Source organism: Notamacropus eugenii, chromosome 5, assembly GCF_028372415.1.
Source record: "Notamacropus eugenii isolate mMacEug1 chromosome 5, mMacEug1.pri_v2, whole genome shotgun sequence".
Taxonomy (NCBI): domain Eukaryota; kingdom Metazoa; phylum Chordata; class Mammalia; order Diprotodontia; family Macropodidae; genus Notamacropus; species Notamacropus eugenii.
Window position 1 is genome coordinate 16,340,397 of NC_092876.1, and position 22,944 is coordinate 16,363,340.

The 22,944-nt window shown below is 35.0% G+C and overlaps 1 long non-coding RNA gene across 1 annotated transcript in view; it reads right to left on the minus strand.

The window, feature by feature from the left end:
* Positions 1 to 7,350: 7,350 nt before the first annotated feature.
* LOC140508508 (uncharacterized) overlaps positions 7,351 to 22,944 on the minus strand; it is an 88,053-nt gene continuing 72,459 nt past the window's right edge. The window contains exon 3 of the long non-coding RNA XR_011968457.1: positions 7,351 to 7,438. This is a non-coding gene — a long non-coding RNA (uncharacterized lncRNA). The remainder of the gene's footprint in view (positions 7,439 to 22,944) is intronic.

The window sequence follows — 22,944 nt, forward strand, 5'->3', positions numbered from 1 at the left end:
TTTATCAGATTTTCTGAGAACATATTTCAAAGTTATAAACTTTGTCACCTTACTCCGCTTTGAATTAAATCCTCTGTTATGGGACATATTCTCTGGAAAACCTGAAAAGTATCTTCAGATGTAGCATGATATGTACACTTTTGTTTATACTAGTCCATGGAGAGGTGATCACTTGACATGTTATTTCTAAATATAACCAGGTAATGAGATGTTATAACCTCCTCCAGAAACATTTTCCTTTTCTAAGCTACCTTTCCTGTTAGTGAGTTCTTTCCTATGTAGATATTAGATGTTATTTTGTGTCTATATGTTTGTATGAGTGTGTGTGTGTGTGTACAATATATGTGTGTTGTTTATCAGTGCAATATACCTATGTGTGTGTATACATATGCGTGTATGTACACATGTAGGGATACGCATTGATAGATAATACACATATGTGTAGTAGTACATACACACATAGATTTATATTTATATAACACATTGAGTTTATTGGTTCTTGTATTCTCAGTGAAATAAAAAATATTTACTGGATCACTGACTTCAGTAAAAGAATTTAGGATCATATTATTTCTCTATTCAAAGATGTCCAATGGCTCTTATTGCTTCCTGTATAAAATTCAAACTACGTTCCTTGCATCCAAGAGCTCAAGTCCTATAAGATGTACATAAGACGATGCTTCAGGATCAAATATAAAATCCTCTGTTTGATGTTCCAAGCCCTTCATAACCTTCTCCTGCCATCTTTAGGATCATCTTAAAAGTTACTTGCCCTACCATTCTCATCCCCTACTGTGTCATCTAGTTGCAATGGCCTCCTTGTTGATCCTCAAACAAGATACTCCATCTTCCAACCTCTGGCATTTTCATTGTCCATCTCACCCCACCCCCATCCAGACCACTCTGCTTCTTGGTTTCCCTGGCTTCCTTCAGCTCTCAGCTAAAATGCCATAATCTGCAAGAAACCTTTCTTTTTTCTTCATAATCTTAATGCCTTTCCTATGAGACTACACCCAATTTATGCAGTCTATACATTCTTTGTACGTGGTGGTTGGTGAGTTGTCTCTCTCATCAAACTATGAGTACTTTGACAGATGGGATTTGTTTTTATTTTGTTTTGTTTTTTTTTTTTTTTTTTTTTTTTTTTACATTTCTTTGTATCTCCAGTACTCAGCAAAGTGCCTATCTGATACATGGTAGGAGCTCATGAAATATTTATTTATTGGTAGATTGAGTGAAGTCTTCTACCACGTGATCCTAACTAATGTTTTCCTTTTTTCAAATGATCATCTTACTTTTCATGAACAATTAAAAAATAAATTTTCTGCATTCTGACTCCTTTCTGTAACACTGGATAAAGAAGTTAAATTTTCCCCCTCCCATTACTCTCAACATACTTCCCAGGAGATTGAGAGGGGAGGATTGGGAATGAGTTACTGACAGGTAAACAATAGAGTTTTTTTCAATCCAGGAACGGGAAGGGAGGGAAGGGAAACAGATCCATTCCTTTCTCCTGAATAAATCTTTGCTCCTCTGACTAGTCTCAGCTCACCTGTTTTCCACTGTGTTTGGCTCACAGATTTCCTCCATTTCTACACTGACCACTTTGTATTCTATTCATAGCAATTAAGCAAATGAGCCATCACAGGCTAATCCATCATTTGGCTAGGGCTTAACGGAGTTTGAAGGGATACTTTGTCCAAGCATTCCAGTCACCTGATCTGTTCCTCATGGCCACTATTTCATTGAAGAAGTCTTAGAAGTTGAAATTCCCAGACCTTGGAAAGTCTGTAAGCAGATATTCTTTCCAACTAAATCTCACTAGTAACTCCTCTCAGGGAGGAGAAAGCTGCTCCTTATAGAGAGTCTATTTAAAAAAAACCCCATCAAAACAAGGCAATGCTCATGAGAGGGAGATAGTGGAAAATAATAAATGAATGTGATATAAAAACAAAAATAAAATACCAATTATACTTAAAAGGAGACATGAGACAACTCAGACAAAAGTTTTCCAGAGGAAATTGTGGCCATTTGATGCCCATGATACAGAGAGACAACTTTCTCCTAGAAAATCAGGAAACTACTTTCTAAATCACTATAGTAGGTAAGAGATAAAAATCGAATATTTTGATACTATTAGTCTCTAGTTTGGTCAAAAGGGATATCTGGTGCTATACTGAAGCTATTAGTGATAATACACTAAGGCACAGTTGTCAACAACCAAGTCACAGACTGTGTTTAGCCCACAGCTCTCTCTAGTTGACCTGAACTAGGGGAAAATGCATCCCAATTAATCAACTAGGCTCAGGGCGCCTACTCCAGTTAATTTTAAACTATTAATTGATTAAACAGGTGAAACCTATTTTCCCAGGAGAACTTATTCATACTCTATTGCTCTATTAAAACCTCCATTCAACAATGAATAAATATTTACTGAGCACCTACTATATGTCAGGTGCTATGCTAGGTGCTAATCTCCTAGGATTAAAGAAATATAAATTTTAATGAAAAGGAAAGGCATAAGATTATAAACTTAGAAGTAGTTATACTTTTGGAGGTCATCTGTGTTGATCTGTCATTTTACTGTTGAAGAAACTAGACCATGTAGAATTTCAGTGAGCTGTCCAGGATCACAGAACTGGTAACTTGTATCCCAGTTTTTTGCAAGTGGTTTCTCCAATTAGTCTACAAAGTTCTTGAGAACTGCCATTGTGTTTCCATTTCTTTTTTATACCCATTGCTTACTGCAGTGTCTGGAACATAGTAGGTACTTACCAAATGCTTAGAGTATATACTCCCAAAAAGCTGGAATTATTTCATTCATTGTATTTTTATCTGCAACACTTCCACAGTGCCTGGAACATAGCAGGATTTTGATAAATGCTTGTGGAATAATAATTGATCCTGTTTGAAAGTATCTATTACAAGAGAAAATCCATTGCTACTGAGTCAACCTGATGATCAACTTTCCAAATTGAGTGATATTGGCCCCTAAACAACACATATCAACCCTGTGACTTTCCCTGAGCCTCAGACTTTTCTCTTTTAGACAAGTATACTTCTATGTTACTTTAGGTTCATCAAGTCAAATTCCTTAATTTATAGATGTGGAGCTGAGTTTTGGTCCTCATAATATGCATTTGAGCACTCACAAGGATTTTCATGGCATTATCATGAACTAGATAATAATTTAATTTTCTGACTTGCTTAAATTGTTCCTTATAAACGATTGTGACAGCTCACAGCAGCTGGTCAATCTGATTTTTCCAATTTCCCAGAAGATGAACCAACAAAATGGTTGAAGGTTTCCCTTCAAGGCATTACAAACATAACTTCAAACTACATATTTTTGAAGAATATATAGTCAAAATGGCATAGTTAGTTACTGAGTGTCACTAAGTCTTTAGCACTGTATTAAATATCGGGTTTACAAAGGAAGGCGAATAAAAATAAAAATAGCTGCTGTGGAAGAGGTCTGTGTCAAAAGGGGGGCATAATAGATTAAAAAAACTACATGTAAATAAAATAATTGCAGCATAAATTAAGAAAAGTCTCAGAGGGAAGGCACCCAGATTAAACAGGACTGAATGAAGACCTCTTACAGAAGGTGAGATTTAAAAAAAGTTTAGAGAGGCAAGGGGATAGACAAGAGGAGGAAGAAATTCTCTCATATCTCAAGATTCCTTCAGACAAGATGGAATCATTGATTGAAATGGTGCTTTTATTAACAGATTTTTGTCCTAGATCCCCATATATCACAGATCTACAAAATCGTTGAATGTTAAAGTTGGAAGGATCTCAAGAGCCATGTGGTCAAACCATACACAAAAAGAATTCCTGCTAGGACGTACCTGAAAAGGGATGTCCAGCCTCCATTTGAAGAGGGATCCACCATATCCTGCTCTACCACAGATAAGCTTTGCATGACTCTAATTGTTAGGTGATGTTTTACAACTTCTGATCTAAGCTGACTTTGTTGCAGTTTCCATAAATGAATCTTTTTGCTGTCCTCTAGAACTACTCAGCAAACAATGTAATCTATCCTCCATATGTATGTCCTTCAAATAAATGAAGCCTATTCTCATATGACTTTGAATCTCTTCTTCTCCAAGCTATACATGCCCAGTTCCTTCCACTGATCCTCATATGACATAGACTCCAGTCCCTTCATCATACTTGTTGCCCTCTTTTAGCACTCTTCAAAATATCAGTAGTGAACACCTTGGTCCAAATGAGTGGACATAGAGTTCAGTGTAGATTACTATTTCCCTATTCTTGTTAGCTCTTCCTCTGTTAAAATGATATTATAGAGCATTATTTTTCTAACCATCCACACCCCCACTTCTGGTCTATGGTAAGTTTACATCCACAAACAACCCAAGCTTGTTTTCTGAACAAATTCTATCTAATCTTGCTGTGCTCATCCTGTATGTTTGAAGGGGAATCATCATTAATTGATTTATATCAACTGTAAGTTTCTATTTGAGTACTTAAGGGGTCAGTGTTGTTCAATGCTTGTGTTAATTATTTATGTTGCATTCAATGGTGGATACCACATTTTGGTTGTGTTGGAGAGTACCCAATGAAAGACTAAGAAAGGCACTTGATTTTTATAGCATATAAATATTGTTTGCAGGGACTGTAGATGTTTAACTTAAAAAAAAGAAGACCTACAGATGGGGGTTATATGGAAAAGGAATTAGATTGATTTTTATTGGCTCCCCAGGAGCAGGGCTAATGTCACAAACCATCTGGAGCACAGCCACAAGTGAATAATTAGACTGGGGTATGACCTGGAAACGATATCAGTGGGCTGGAACCATCAGCTCTAGAAGTTAAAGATATTTAGCCTAGAATAGTAAAGTAGGCTTAGGGAGAATATGATATTTGTGTTCAGTTATTTAAAGTACTTTCCCACAGAAGAGAGATTGGAAATTCTCTGCTTATATTCATTAGGAATACGGAGCTCAGAGTAATAAATTGCCAGAGCTTCAGAATGAGGCTTTTTGTAAGAAGTACTTGCTAATAATTAAAGGTGGTCACAAAGTAAATGGGTTGCCCTGAAAGATAGTAGGTTCTGTCACACTTATGATCTTCAAACAAAAGCAGAGTAATCACTTTCCTTTGATATTACAAGGGGGATCCATTGTCAGGTAACTGATCTAGGAGATGTCTTTCCACTGTGAGATTGATTCATTCTGTCCCATGAGTTGGTGTGCTCTCCCTGTATCTTTCAACCATTTCATCCTTTTCTAGGAAATCGTCTGTTCTTAACCTTTGTCAAGTTGGTCTTTGGAAAAGAGACATAGTGAACATATATGAGCCACACTAGGATTTTTTTATTAATCTTGGAAAAATGAGTAAATTCCCAATTTAACTTATATTTATAGAATTTCACATTGTATACATCAAATAATTAGAGTTAAATCAAACATTTTGCTTGGCTTATGTGTTTTGTTTTGTTTTTTTATACCAAAAATGTTCACCTTCTTTGTACTTTTATAAGGGCTCAATTCAAACAATTCTCTTAGTTTGGGGGGGGGGGGGTTGTTACATTCTTTAAAAGTCTCCCTGAATAAAATGCTGTAAACTCTCAGTCTCTTTAAGCCCCCATACTTCCCATGGCCCATGAGATTTGACATCCATCAAACACCAAATATATTTCACTGCAATTTTCCTCCCTCTCAGATGCCAGTTTCCCTTTCCTCTTGACATTTACACAAACAAAAATACAGAACTACTTCTCATTGTCTGTTATTCATTGATAAAGAGAATAGAGCTACACCTATGGAAGCCACTTTTAAAAATCCATAAAATGTGAGAAACACACAACTATATACGTTTTTTTTTTCTAAATGCCAAAGATCTCCTGCTGATTATGTGAATGAATGATGTCACTAAGATGATCTTTGAAAGGTGTATCACTGGGACCTCAATAGCCACAGTAACAGGTTTAATGATAAGTTCATAGCAAATCCAACCTTTTACCACTGTGGAATTGCATGAGATGCAATTCAAGTAAATTTACCTCTACTACATTCTTTTTTTTTTACTTTGACCCCTCCATGCTCAAAATTTTCGTGCAGTTGAAGTAGAGAAACTTAGAAATACTGACAAAATCGTAGTACTTTGATTTCCGCCTGCTTTCTCTTATTGCTTCTTAATATTATGGAAAGTATAATGTGTAAAAGTGACTACTGGGCTAACTCTTTTGACTTCAGTGACTCTTTGGTGTAATGGAGGAATTATTTTGAGGATACATGGGGAATGACATTGCTCAGAGTCATTGCACCTGGGTTCATATTTAAGATGAGCCACTACCAATTTCTGCTTCCTTGGACAAATGAGGTCCCCTCTTGGCATGTTTTCTCATTTTTTACTGGACATGTTCCAGTAAAGGGACACTCTAGTGTCCTTTCGGTTCCTACATCAATGATTCTAACAGATACATATGTATTAACCTCTCAACACTCCCTTGAAACCAAAAGATCTGATTTGCTTTTGGAATTTTGTGGATGGACTCAATTTTAATTCTAATTATACTTCCACTGACATTTCTCTTTCCTTGGAGGTACCTTCCTTACAATTATAAGGAATGAAAGGTGAAAGTTCATAAAGAAAGGGATAAATAAGCTAGAGAAAGAAAGACAACAAGAAAGGAAAGAAGGTACAAAAGAAAGAAGAAAAGTAGAAAAGGGAAAGGAAGAAAAGAGAATGGAAGGGAACAAAGGAAAGGAGGAGAAATAGAGAAAGAGAGAAGGAAAAAAAAAGGAAAGAGGGAGAAAGGGAGGAAATAGGAACATAAATAAATGGGAGAAAAAGAAAAAAATATTAAAATAAATAAAATAAAATATATTTTAAAATATTCCATACAAAGTTACTTGAACTTCACCTGGTTAGGGCCACAGGGTTCTTCTCGGCTGTCAGCTTCTCCAAACTAAGATGATCAAAACTGGCATTATGGATTTCATACTACAAAGGACGACCATGAAGGAACTCCTCCAGCTGAGGAAGGAGTAATTAATAAACAGAGAAGATTTATTGGTTTATGACCACCATGATTCTATACTACTTGGTCAGGAAGAAAACTTTTTTTTTCAATTTTTCCTATTGTATTTGTAGTAAATGTTGAATCACAAACTCCATGTAATGGTCCCAATGAGCCAATTCCAATTCTGTTGCATGTTCAGAGCATTGCCTTGGGGACAGTGTCCCTGATGTCCAGCAAAATGCAGCGTCCCAGAGACCATTGCCTTGAGATAATAATCTCTAGGTGGGAAAAGATAGGGTGACAAATAAAGTTCTCTCAGGAGCATTCGGGTTGCAATTAAAAAAAACATTTATTAATGTGCATTGTGTAAATAATTATTATGACTAAATGGTGCATCATCTCTCAGATTCTCTCAAAATGATGTAATAAGCTCCATCTATCCATTATCTAGAAGGAAAAAAAAGGAGAGGTCCAAAAGTTAATAGATATTCAAGGCTGGCTTGTAAAGTTTGCGTTAATTTACAGTGGCCAAGGTCAAGGGTTTGATTGCCACAGAGGTGAGATAGTTTTATAAACTTTGTTATAAAATGTTCTAAAATTTATTTTAATTTCACTTCCAAATGATTCCTCATTTACTTTTTGATTTTCCTTACAAGAGAACAAGAGAAACTATTATTAATAAACAGTGACTTGGGGAGATTCAAATTTTCCCCTTTTTCTTTTATTCTCATTTCTGGACATCAGTATCTGAAAGTTGAGCTAACCTTCTCCTCTATCCAGATATGATGCTGGTGGGAAAGTCATTGTTATCACTCAGGTTTGGGTGGGAATTGACGAAGACTGGTCGTAACTTAGAAGAACATGATATAATCAAACTTCAGGTCCACCTCCTCATCGTAACATTCATTCTCTCCTAAATTGTCAGTCAGTCAGAGTTGATTACCACTTTTGGCAACATTCCTTTTCCATGCCATGAGCCACCTGATGTCGTTGTTTTTGGTGTAAGATAGAGACAGCGAAATGTCCATCCTTTTATTAATAAATATGCGGGAATTATTAATAAATAATTAAATTACCGGAAATTATGTCTCTTGAACCTTTTAAAATGTAACAAGGAAAAGAAAGTTTAAGAAATTTATCAACAAAGCAGTAATATCTATAAAATTATATAATAATATTATACAATATTTCAAACCCGAAAGCCATTTACTAAGAGGAGAGTGGTGTGGTCCAACTTGTTTGATTTCAATTCTGTGGTCTTTTAGTCTTCTTTTATAACTGTACTATCAACCCAAAACATTGTTTATGCATTAATATATCATACTTTGTTTACCTATTGCATATTAAATGGGAAAACTGGTGACTTGTTTATTTTTAATATGACAGAGTATGGCTTTGAATGTTTTGTTATGTATGATTATATGTGTTATATACTTTCATTGAGGTAATTGACTTCTTTGAAATGTATGACTATTTTTCAGTTATCTCTCAGAATCAAATATTACACACCATCTATTGACTTTTCTTGCACAATATGGAAGCTATGTGGCACCATGGATAGAGCACTGGGACGAAAGTTAGTAAGACCCGAATTCATTTGATTTCAGACACTTACTAATTATGCGACATTGGACAAATCACTTAAACTCTCTTTGTCTTAGTTTCAACTGTAAAATGAGGGTAACCCACTTCCCAGGGTTGTTGTGAGGAACAAATATAATACCTGTAAAGCAGTGTCCTTGGTACATAGTTGGTGCTATATGAATGTTGTTGTTGTTGTTGTTACAATTTTAAATTTATTTCGAATAGAGAAAATTTGCTGCCCTATCAAGAGGATATATGTGTATCTATCCTCCAGTCCTTCCAATATTGAAATATGGCATAAGCTTTTATCAACTTTGCCAGATTTCATAACCTAACTTCCATATAATGTGATGACTAGTATTGAGAGAAGGAGTTTCCTCACCTGGAAGATTATACCAATAAAACTGTGGTCCTTTCCTAGTCCCTATCTCTGTTTTTCTCAAATCTGCTAATTTGCATGGTGGGATGTTATACCTCACATTATTAGTGTATTTAATAATATAGTATATAGCTGTTGATAGATGACATAAAGACTTTTAAAATGGCTTTGACTGTGACATATCCTTTGACCTTGGAATAAAGAGATCTTAGCGTCACAGTACTCTCTACAAGATTAAAAACATCTGGAATACTATGATCTGTTTGGTTACCATAGTTGACTGAGGAAACGGACATCTTTGAAATCATTTAGAAGAGAGTAAACAGAATGATAATACATGTCAAGCTTAACACATATATTATTTTAAAAACCTGGGGATGATTAGCCTAGAAAAGAGAAGGGTGGAACAGGATAGCTACTTTCAGGTATTTGGAGAATTTCATGCGAAAGAGTGATTAGTCTGCTAAGTAGGTATGTTTATTTGAATAGTTAGAGAAATTAAAAAATGTAACTGCCGACAAGATTTTGATTTCTCAAAATGGTTCATTAACTGACTACACACCTAATAAAATATCGATCTTTATATCATATATTTGTCTTAATTCCTTAAAGAACTTGAATGTGTGTTTTATCCTTTTTTCCATATCTGAGTTCTCTTCTTAGTCTAGCTTCATTGATTATAAATGTAAGGTTAGGGTGGTTTGAATAAATTATTGGTCACCTAACCACAATTAAGATGCCTGATAATGAAATGACAGTAGTTTCAATTAATCAATCTCAATCACAAACTTCAGTTTAAATCATTCAATCAGTTCTTCATTTTAGACTAAAGGTAAAAAGTCATTGGAACTTGATTGTTGCACAAGAATAATGATAAAATTTTGTTGTCATTGTTCAGTTATGTGCAACTCTTCATGAATCCATGTACCATGGCATGCCAGTCCCTTCTATCATGCACTATCTCCCGAAGTCTGTCCAGGTCTATGTTAATTGTTTCCATTACATTATCTACATCATCTGCCATCTCTTTTTCCTTTTGTCTTTAGTCTTTTCCACTATCAGGGTCTTTTCCAATGAGTCCCGTGTTCTTATTAGGTGGTCGCAGCATTCAAATTTCAGCTTCAATATTTGACCTTCAAATTAATAGCCTAAAGCAATTTATTATGGATTGACTGATTTCATCTCTTTTCTATCTGAGGAATTCTCAAGTCTTTTCTGGCACTACAACTTGAAAACATTAATTCTGGAGTGCTTGGCTTTCCTTATAATCCAACTCTCACTGTCATACATTGTTAATGGAAAAAAAAAACGTGCCTTTGACTATAAGAACCTTTGTCAGCAAAGTGATGACTCTACATTTTAGTATCCTATACATGTTTGAGAATAGTTTTCCTTCCAAGAAGCAAGCGTCTTTTCATTTCCTGGCTGCAGTCACTATCTACAGTGATTTTTGAACCCAAAAACAAAAAAAAATCTGAGAATACTTCAATTTCTTCTACCTCTATTTGCAGAAAGTGATAGGACTAGTTCTCAAGATGTTAGTGGATTTTTTTGTTTGTTTTCTTATATTTGGACTTAAGCTAGCTTTTACACATTCTTATCTCACCCTCATGGAGAGGCTTCTTAATTCTTTATTTTCCACCATCAGAGTGGTATTATTTGGCAACTATTTAATCTAATTTAAATAGATTAGATGTCACTGTATAGCCTTTTCATATTCCTTTTTGAACATTAAACCAATCAGTTGTTTTGAATTCAATTCTGACTGTTACTTCTTGTCCCACATACAGGTTTCTCAGGAGACAAAAAGATTATCTGGAACTCTCATATTTTTGAAAACCACATATTTTATTGTGAGCGGTGCAGTAAAACATTTTAGTGTAGTTAATGAATCAGAAGCAGATGTTTTTTTTGCCGGAAAGTTTCTTCTTTGCTCTTCTGTTTCTCTTAAATTGGTAACATTTTTGTCTTTCATCATGCCCATTGATGACTGAAACTTTCCCTTGATATCTCTCATTTTCCAAAGACATCTTTTGTCTTTGCCATGCTACTGATTTCTTCTATTTATCTGCATTTATCATTTAAGAAAATCTTATTGTCTCTTCTTGATATTCTCTGGAAATCTGCTTTCAGTTTGATAAACCTTTCCCTTTCTCCTTTGTCTTTCATTTTCTTTCTTTCTTCAGCTATTTGTAAAACCTCATCACAGAGCCATTTTGCTTCCTTGCTCTACTTTTTCCTTAAAAAGTTTTGTTGCTTCCAACTGTACAGTATTGTGAACCTCTATCCATAGTTCTTTGGGTATTTTATATTCCAGATTTAATCACTTAAATTTATTCATCATTTGCACTTCATATTAATAAGGGCTATAATTTGTAGCATACTTGCATGGTCTGATGATTTCCCCTACTTTTTTCAATTTGTCTGTATTTTGCAATAAGAAGCTCATGATTTGAGTCACTTGCAGTTCCAGAGCTTGTTTTGTCTATAGCTTCTCTGCCTTTGGCTACAAAGTATATAATCAATTTGATTTCTATATTGATCATCTGATGACGTTCACCTGTAGCGTCATTTTTAGGTTGTTGAAAAAGTGCTTGCTATGACTGGTGATTTATCTTGAAAATACTCTTTTATCTCTCTCCTGTTCCATTTTGTACTCCAACATCAAACTTACCTGTCGTTCTAATTATCTTTTTATTTCCTACTTTTGTATTCTGATTTCCTATGATTGATGCACTTTTGGGGGGTATTATTTCTGGAAGATGTCATGTGTCTTCATAGAATTAATTAACTTTGGCTTCTTCAGTGGTTGGAACCTTCCCCCTTTCAGATGAAAGTGAACCTTTTGGACTTTATTTTGCAATCAGTGTCCTGAATACACATCAGTAGTTGCCAATGTCTATATGGGTAGTCATGGTTAGACTGGATGTAGATATATGGTTTCACCAGGACCTAAAGAAAAAAGAAATAGCATGGTCAAAGACAATGTCTCGGGGGGCAGAGCCAAGATGGTGGAGTAAAAGCAACGACTCACCTAAGCTCCTGGACAAACTCCTCTGGATATCTCTGAAAGGAGAATCTGACCAAACTTTGGAGGTGTGGAATCCAGTGGGTGACAGACTTTGACAGATTCGGAGCCCAGGTTAGACTGGAAGGTCCACGGGAAGGATCTGTTCCACTGGGGTAAGCCCCCAGTGCACAGAGCAGCGAGGTCAGCACAGAAGGGCGGAAAGGACCTGAGAAGCCTGAGAGTGGCGGGCGAAACCAGCGGAGCAGGAGACAAGACAAACCGAGCCGGTGAGAGCCGCTGAGCGCCAGATATCAGCGCAGCAGCCCTTGAAACCTTCAGCCTGAAGACTAAACTTCGGTAAGTCACCTACTTGAACTTCCGGGAGCCAGGATGGCGGAGTGATCAGTAAATGCTCTCTCCTCCCCCGTGATGACCGTGAAAGAACCATAAAATATTTCCTCAGATAAATCCTGGATCAGCGGGAACAGCAGAAGGAGGCAAATAGTCTCATAACACCAGAGGCTAGAAAAATAGCAAAGGGGGATTCTTCCCACTGTGGCGGAGGCGATCTGGAAGGAGAGACGACCCAGGGCAGAGAAAATTCGCACTGAGACCCAGGCAAGCCTCAGCGCTGGGAGACAAGCCCCAGGAGGGGCGGGAACACGCATTAGCATCTAGGCATGCCCCAGCCCTTCAGGGGAAAAGGGAAGACAATAGGAAAGCTGGGGTCACCATCCCCTGACCTTGCCTTTGCCTCAGGTCAGCTGAGGAGATCTCCTGAGACCAGACCACCCCTCCCACACACCTAACAAGCTAACCCCAGGGTTGATCTGGGAAACAAAAAACAAAAACCTAATTTTAGCCTCGACACACATCAGCTCAACACAAAGATCTGCACCTTCTCACTGAAAGAACCAGAAGCTACAACACTCAGCCAACAACATGAATCGGAAAAAGCAGACGAAAAGTGAAAAAACCATAGAATCTTTCTATGGGGATAAGGACCAAAACACAAACACCAAAGAGGTCAGAGCTGAGACTGTACTTCCATCTGAAACCTCAGAAGTGACTATGAATTTCTCGCAAGCTCAACTAGATTACCTGGAACAGCTGAAGAAGGAAATAAAAGAAAAACTGGCCAATGATTTTAAAATTATAAAAAAAGAATTCAATAATGAGAACATCACTCTGAAAAGGAAAATTGAACAAATGGAAAAGGAAGTTCAAAAATTAACTGGAGAGAATAATTCCCTAAAAGGAAGAGTTAATCAAACAGAAAAGGAAACCCAAAACCTAATTGGGAAAATTGATCAAACGGAAAAGGAAACACAAAACCTAACAGGGAAAATTGGTCGAATGGAAAAAGAAGTACAAAAATTAAATGGAGAAAATAGCTGCTTAAAGGGAAAAATTGGTCAGATGGAAAAGGAGATGCAAAAGTTAACTGAAGAAAACAATACGATGAAGATTAGAATTGGGCAAGTAGAAACTAATGACTCAATGAGGCAACAAGAATCAGTCAAACAAAATCTAAAGAATGAAAAGATAGAAGAAAATGTAAAATATTTAATTGGAAAACCAACTGACCTGGAAAATAGATCCAGGACAGAAAATTTAAGAATTATTGACCTGCCAGAAACCCACGATGAAGAAAAGAGTCTGGACAATATCTTCCAGGAAATCATCAAGGAAAACTGCCCAGAAGTACTAGACCCAGAGGGCAAAATAGTCATTGAAAGAATCCACCGTTCCCCTCCCGAAAGGGATCCCAAACTCAAAACCCCAAGAAATATCGTTGCCAAATTCCAGAGCTATCAAGTGAAGGAGAAAATACTACAAGCAGCCAGAAAGAAACAATTCAAATATCAAGGACATACAGTCAGGATCACACAGGACTTTGCAGCTTCTACATTAAAAGATCAAAAGAATTGGAACCCAATATTCCATAAGGCAAAGGAGTTGGGACTTCAACCAAGGATCAACTACCCAGCAAAGTTCAGCATAACATTTCAGGCAAGGAGAAAGTCATTCAACTAAATAAGGGATTTCCAGAGCTTCCTGACCAAAACACCAGAACTCAATAGACAATTTGATCTTCAAATGCAGGTCTCCAGAGAATCATAAAAAGGTAAACAGGGGGGGAAAAACAAAAACAAAAACTTGCTACTCAATTAGGGCAAACTGTTTACCTCCCTATAAGGGAAGATGATACCTGTTAATCTTGAGAACTGTGCAGCTATTATGATAAAAGGGATATATGTAGAGGGAACGGGTATAAAGTAAATGATGTCATGTCAAAAATATGATTTAAGTATGAGAAGGGATTGCAATAGGAGGTGTGAAAAGAGGGAAGCAGAAAATGGCAAATTATATCACAGGAAGAAGTACAAAACTACAGTAGAGGGAAGGAGGGGAGGGAGATGAGCATTGTTTGAGAGGTACTCTCATCTGACTTGTTTAAAGGAGGGAACAATAATCTTAAGTAGATAAGCCTAACTAGCTCTATAGGTAGTAGGAGGGGAAGGGGGAAGAAAGGGGAGGGAGGCTAAAAGGGAGGAAAGAAGCAATAAGAGTAAAGGGGAGTAAAAGGGAGGGGGGCTAAAAGAAGGAGGGGAAGGCTACAGGAGGAGGGGGAGAAAAGTGAATACTATTGAGGAGGGGAAGGGAGACGGGAGAGCTAAAAGCACAAATGGTGGGAAAGAGGTTGGAGGGAAAGACACAGATTGTAATCATAACTGTGAATGTGAATGGAATGAACTCTCTCATAAAACGGAGATGGATAGCAGAATGGATTAAAAGCCATAATCCAACAATATGCTGCTTACAAGAAACACATTTGAAACCGGGGGGATACACATAGGATAAAGGTCAAAGGATGGAGCAGAATATATTGTGCTTCAGCTCATGTAAGAAAGGCAGGAGTAGCAATCCTAATCTCAGACAAAGCAAAAGCAGAAATAGATCTAATCAAAAGGGATAAGGATGGAAACTATATCCTGCTAAAAGGCACCATAGACAATGAAGCAATATCATTACTAAACATGTATGCTCCAAGTGGTATAGCATCCAGATTCTTAGAGGAGATGTTGGGGGAGTTGAAGGAAGAAATTGATAGCAAAACTATACTAGTGGGGGACCTCAACCTCCCCCTCTCTGAACTCGATAAATCCAACCTCAAAATAAACAAGAAAGAGGTTAAGGAGGTAAATAAAACTCTGGATAAGGTAGATATGATAGATCTTTGGAGAAAATTAAATGGGAATAGAAAAGAATATACCTTTTTCTCAGCGGTACATGGAACATTTACAAAAATTGACCATGTACTAGGACATAAAAATCTCACAATCCAGTGCAGAAAGGTAGAGATAATCAATGCATCCTTTTCAGATCATAATGCATTAAAAATTACATGTAATAAAAGGCCATGGAAAGAGAAACCAAAAATCAATTGGAAACTAAATAATCTAATTCTAAAGAAGGGTTGGGTTAAAGAAGAAATCATAGAAACAATCAACAATTTCATTCAAGAGAATGACAATAGTGAGACAACATACCAAAACTTATGCGATACTGCAAAAGCAGTTATTAGGGGAAGTTTTATATCTTTGAATGCTTACATAAATAAAATAGAGAAAGAGGAGATCAATGACTTAGGCTTGCAGTTGAAAAAGCTAGAAAAAGAACAAATTGAAAATCCCCAAGTAAATACCAAATTAGAAATACTGAAAACCAAAGGAGAGATTAATAAAATTGAAATTAAGAAAACTATTGAATTAATAAATAAAACCAATAGTTGGTTTTATGAAAAAACTAATAAAATTGATAAACCTTTGGTCAATCTGATTAAAAAAAGAAAGAAGAAAATCAAATTACTAATATTAAAAATGAAAGGGGTGAACTCACCTCCAATGAGGAGGAAATTAAAACAATAATTAGAAACTACTTTGCCCAACTTTATGCCCACAAATTCGATAATCTAAACGAGATGGATGAATATTTTAAAAAATACAAATTTCCCAGATTAACAGAAGAGGAAGTTGAATACTTAAACAACCCCATCTCAGAAAAAGAAATTGAACAAGCCATCAATGAACTCCCTAGGAAAAAATCTCCAGGGCCAGATGGATTCACAAGTGAATTCTATCAAACATTTAAAGAACAGTTAATTCCAGTACTATATAGACTATTTTTGAAAATTGGGGAAGAAGGAGTCCTCCCAAATTCTTTCTATGATAAAAACATGGTTTTGATACCCAAACCAGGAAGAGACAAAACAGAGAAAGAAAATTATAGACCAATTTCCCTAATGAATATAGATGCAAAAATTTTAAATAAGATTTTAGCAAAACGAATACAGCATCTTATCACGAGATTAATATATTATGATCAGGTAGGATTCATACCAGGATTACAGGGCTGGTTCAATAGTAGGAAAACTATTAGCATTATCGATCACATCAACAACAAAGCTAACAAAAACCACATGATTATCTCAATAGATGCAGAAAAAGCTTTTGACAAAATAAAACACCCATTCCTACTAAAAACACTGGAGAACGTAGGAATAAAGGGAACTTTCCATAAAATAATAAGCAGTATCTATCTAAAATCTTCAGCAAGCATTATATGCAATTTGGATAAGCTAGATGCATTCCCAATAAGATCAGGGGTGAAACAAGGTTGTCCATTATCACCACTATTATTCAATATGATACTAGAAATGTTAGCTGTAGCAATTAGACAAGATAAAGATATTCAAGGAATAAGAATAGCCAAAGAAGAAACTAAGTTATCACTCTTTGCAGATGATATGATGATTTTCCTAGAGAATACCAGAGATTCAAGTAAAAAATTACTTGAATTAATAAACAACTTTGGCAAAGTTGCAGGTTACAAAATAAACCCACACAAATCTTCTGCGTTCCTATATATTAGCAACAAAGTCCAATAGCAAGAGATAGAAAGAGAAATCCCATTTAAAGCTAGGGTAGACAGTATAAAATACTTAGGAGTCTACCTGCCAAAACAAACCCAGGGATTATATGAACACAATTACAAGACACTTTTTGCACAAATAAAGTCAGATTTAAGTGGAAAAACATTAGTTGCTCATGGGTAGGCTGTGCTAATATAATAAAAATGACAATTCTACCCAAATTAATATACTTATTTAGTGCCATACCAATTAAACTATCAGACAACTATTTTCTAGAGCTGGATAAAATAATATCAAAATTCATTTGGAAAAACAAAAGGTCCAGAATATCAAAGGGACTAATGAAAAGAAATGCTTGGGAAGGTGGCCTAGAGCTACCAGACCTCAAACTGTACTATAAAGCAGCAATTATCAAAATCACTTGGTATTGGCTAAGAAACAGAGAGGTAGACAAGTGGAATAGACTTGGCACTCAAGATGCAGTAGGCAAGGAATATAGCAACCTTCTGTTTGATAAACCCAAGGACCCCAGCTTCTGGGATAAGAACTCATTGTTTGACAAAAATTGCTGGGAAAGCTGGATAACAGTCTGGTGGAAAGTAGGCATAGACCCATACCTGACACCGTATACAAGAATAAAGTCCAAATGGGTACATGATTTGGGTATAAAAATTGATGCCATGAATAAACTGAAGAAGCAAGGAATAGTGTATTTATCAGATCTATGGAGAAGGGAAGAATTCTTTACTAAAGGAGAGATAGAAAGCATTATGAAATGCAAAATGGATAACTTTGATTACATTAAACTGAGAAGTTTTTGCACAACCAAACCCAATGCAACCAAAATCCGGAGGGATGTAGTAAATTGGGAAAGAATTTTTACAGCTAAGCTCGGGGATAAAGGCCTCCTTTCTAGAATATATAGAGAACTGACCCAAATGTATAATCATACAAGTCATTCCCCAATTGATAAATGGTCAAAGGATATGAACAGGCAATTTTCAGAGGAAGAAATTAAAGCTATCTATAATCATATGAAAAAATGCTCTAAATCACTATTGATTAGAGAGATGCAAATCAAAACAACTCTGAGGTAGCACATCACACCTATAAGATTGGCAAACATGACAGAACAAGAAAATGATAAATGCTGGAGAGGATGTGGGAGAGTTGGAACACTAATTCATTGTTGGTGGAGCTGTGAGCGCATCCAACCATTCTGGAGAGCAATTTGGAACTATGCCCAAAGGGCTACAAAAATGTGCATACCCTTTGACCCAGCAATATCGCTACTAGGACTATATCCCCAAGAGATCATAAAAATGGGAAAGGGTCCCACATGTACAAAAATATTTATAGCAGCACTCTATGTAGTTGCCAAAAACTGGAAGTCAAGGGGATGTCCATCAATTGGGGAATGGCTGAATAAATTATGGTATATGAATGTAATGGAGTACTATTGTGCCATAAGAAATGATGAACAAGCAGACTTCAGAGAGGCCTGGAAGGACTTATATGACCTGATGCTGGGTGAAAGGAGCAGAACCAGGAGAACTTTGTGCACAGCAACGACCACAGTGTGCGAGAGTCTTTTCTGGTAGACTTGGAATTTTCTAATAACGCAAAAACTACTTCTAAAAAAAAAATCCTAAAGGTGGTTCTCAAGGCAAAATGCCTTCCACACTCAGAGAAAGAAATATGGAAGTCATTCACACAATGTAGCAGATCATGTTTGTGTATGTGTATGTGTTTGTGTATCATGTTTTGATTTGTTATATGATTTCTTTCATTTATTTTAGTCTGATTACATAGGATGACTATAGTGAAAATATACTCAATAGGAAAGTATATTTAGAACCTATACAGAATTGTATGCAGTCGTGGGGAGGGAGGGGGGTAGCGGGGGGTAGGTGTGGGGGGGATAAAATCTCAATTGTATGGCAGTGATTGTTAAACATTAAAAAATAATAATAATAATAAAAAGACAATGTCTCAAACACGTTACACTGAGGATAAAAGGATCTCTAGTCACTAGGGGCTGGATATTATTTCTTTGACCGCTACGCTCTCTAAGCTTCAGCAGACTTTCCTGCAGACTCTTCTTTTACATCTGAGAGACAGAACACCTTTAGCATGTGAAGTGAAACTCCTTAAGAATTTCAAAGGAGAATATGGAAAAGAGTCTCAAAGAATCTTCTGATATTGATGAGTTGCATCTAATTTTGTCCTTCTAAATTGATGATGTTAAATAAAGAAACATACCAAAATATTTAGGAGGCAGCAAAACAGTAATCAGAAGGAAATTATGATCTCTAAATGCTTAGATCAATAAAGTAGTGAAATAGTAGACCAATGAATTGAGTATGCAACTAAAAAAAAACTAGAAAAAGAACAAAATTTAAAATCTTTAAGTAAAGACTAAATTGGAAATTCTACAAATTAAAGGTGGTGTTTCTAAAATTGACTGTAAGAAAAACATTTAATCATTAAATAAAACTAGGAATTAGTTTTATGGGAAGAAAAAATAAAACAAACAAAGTACTGGTGATTACGATTTTTTTTCAAAAAAGAAAACCAAATTATTAGTATTAAAAGGGAAAACATTAGATAATCTAAATGAGATGGATGAGTATTTTAAAAAAACACAAATTGTGCAGATTAATACTTAAACAATCCCATATCAGAAAAAGAAATTTAACAAGCCATCAATGAACTCCCTAGGAAAAATCTCCAGGGCCAGATGGATTTACAAATGAATTCTATCAAACATTAAAAGAACAGTTAATTTCAACACTATACTATTTTTGAAAATTGGGGAAGAAGGAGTCCTCCCAATTCTTTCTATAATGCAAATATGGTTTTGATACCTAAACCAGGAAGAGAAAAAACAGAGAAGAAAATTATAAAAGGGAAAACAATGAATAGACTACTAATGAAGCTGAAATCAAAGCAATGACTAGAAGTTACTCGGTCCAATTATATGCCAATAAATTTTAAAGTCCAAGTGAAATAAAATACTCACAAAATGTAAACTGTCTAGATTAACAAAAGAAGAAATAGAATATCTAAATAAATCTATTCTAGTAAAAGAATTGAGTAAGCCACAAATGAGCTTTCTAAGAAGAAAAAAGCATCAGGACCAGACGGATTTAGAAATATCTTCTACCAGACATTAAAGATCAACTAATTCATATATGAAATAAAAAATTTGAAACAGCTTCAAAGGCAAAGAAGGAGTCCTGACAACTCCTTTTATGAAAAAAATATGGTGCTGATACCTAAACCAGAAAGAGAAAAAACAGAGAAAGAAAAAGGTAGACCAAATTCACTCATAATTATGGATGCACAAAATCCTGAATAAAATAATAACTATTAGTAGATAGAAGAGACTACAATAATACATTACAAAGATTATACATTGTGACCAAGTGGGGTTTCTACCAGCAATGCCAGGGTGGTTTAACATAAGGAAATCTATTAACATAATTGATTATTTAAATAACAAACATTTAAAATTCGTATTATATCAATAAATGCAGAAGAGTCTTTTGAGAAAATACACAACTTATTCCTGTTAAAGAATACTTGAAAGCACAGGTGAAAATGGATTTTCCTTAAAATGAAAAGAAATATCTACTTAAAAATCATCACCAAGGAATATTTGTAATGAAGCCTTCCTAATAAGATCAAGAGTGAAACAAGGATGTCCCTTATCATTGTATTACAATTGGTAGCAATAGTGATAAGAGAAGAAATAGAAAGAAAAAAATGGACAATGAAGTAATAAAACTTTTTTTGGTAGACAATATGATGATATACTTAGAAAATCCTAGAGAGTAAAGTAAAAAGCCAGTTTCACCAATAAATAATTTTATCAAAGTAGAAAGATAAAAAATAAACCCACATAAATCTTCAATATTTCTATACATCAATAACAAAATCACAGAAGAGGGGATAGTAAGAGATGCTCCACTTAAAATAACCATAGACAACATAAAATACCTGGGATTATGTTTGTCAAGCCAAATGCAGGAAAAACATTAACATAAATAAAACATTTTTGTACTAATAAAATCAGATTTAAAGAATTGGAGAAATGTTAAATGCCCACGGGTGGACAGAACCAATATAATAAAAATGATAATTCCATCTAATTGACTTATTCACTAACAACCCAATTTGAATGGCAAAAAGAATTGTTTTCTGACCTAACCAAAAAACAAAATTCGCTCAGGAGAAAAAAAGGTCAAGTTTATCAATGAATTTAAAAAAATTCAAAGGAAGGATGTTTATCAGTGAGAATCTTAAGTATTATAATATTGTAGTCATCAAAACAATCTAATACTGTCTAACAAATAGAAAGGCGAATAAGTGGAATGGAGTAGATATACAATATATAATAGTAAATATTGAAAGTAACCTTGTGTTTGACAAATGTAAAGATCTAAGTTTCTGGGTTAAGAATTCACTATTTAGTGACAAAAAAATTGGTTAAAAATGGGAACGCAGTCTGGCAGGAATTGGATATAGACCAATATTTTACACTCTTTACTAAGATAAGGTCAAAATGGATTAATACCTACATATAAATGGAGATATTATAAATAAATTAGAAGAACATGGATGATATTGCCTAACATATTTGTGAATAAATGAAGAATTTATTAATAAACAAGAGATACAGAGCATTGTGAGATGTAAAATAGATAATTTGGGTTACATTAAATAAAATAAATCTTTGAACAAATGAAACCAATGTAACCAAGATTAAAAAAAAAAAGCAGAAAATCAAGCAAAAATAATGCAAAGTTTCTCAGATTAAGGTATTATATTTCAAACATATAGAGAACTTGCTCAAATTTATAAAAATATTAATCATCCCCAATTGATAAATGGTCAAAAGATATGAAAAGGAAGTTTTTTTATGAAAAAAAATCAAAGTTATGTGTAGTCACATAAAAATGTTATAAATCATTATTGGTAAGAGAAATGGAAATGAAAACAACTCTGAGATATTATTTCACACCTATCACATTAGCTAAAATGAGAGACGGGCAAAATGACAAATGTTGGAGGGAATGCAGAAAAGTTGAGACACCAGTGCGTTATAAGTGGAACTATGAACTGATTCAACGATTTTGGAGAGCAATCTGGAATTATGCCCAAAGTGTTATAAAACTGTGTATACCCTCTGCTCTCGCAACCTCACTATTAGGTTGGTTTCCCAAGATGATGAGGGACAAATGAAAAGAACCTGTGTATTCTAAAATATTTATATCACCTCTTATTGTGGTGGTAAAAAAAAAAAAATGGAAATTGGGTGCATGCCTCTCAATTTGGAAATGGCTAAACAAGTTGTGCTACGTGATTATGATGGAATACTATTGTGATGTAAAAAAATGATGAGCAAGTTGATATTAGATAAAAACATGGAAAGTCTTACATAAAACAACAAAGAGTGAAATAAGGAGTATCAAGAGATCATTGTATACAATACCAGCAATATTGTTCAAAGAATAACTGTAAGCCACTAGGTTATTCTGACAATTACAAATACTCAGATGAACAACAAAGAACCTATGAAGGAAGATGCTCTCCAACTGATAAATAGAAGTATGCATAGTATGGTTTTACATATTATACATACGTGTGTGTCTGTGTAATATGATGGCTTTCTCTAGTTCAGGGTGGGGAGGAATGAGAGAAACTGTTTGGAACTTAAAATGTAACAAAAAATAAATTTAAAATAAGAAGTAAAAATTAAAAATTGAGAAAATGATGGTATTAGATATCAATATAATCATTTGCATTTAAGGTCAGCTTTCTCGGATGCTTTATTTAGAGCATAAATACTTTTGTTCACCTTTAAAATATTCAGATATTGCTTTTTATTTCCCCCATCAATGGCTGCAAGATCAGATGCAGGAGCTGTTGTCATTCGGGGTCTTCTTCTCTCCACTTTAAAAAATATGTATATACTCTATTTTTAATTTTTTGGAATAAAATAAGTATTTCCATTACACAATACAATAAACAAGATGATT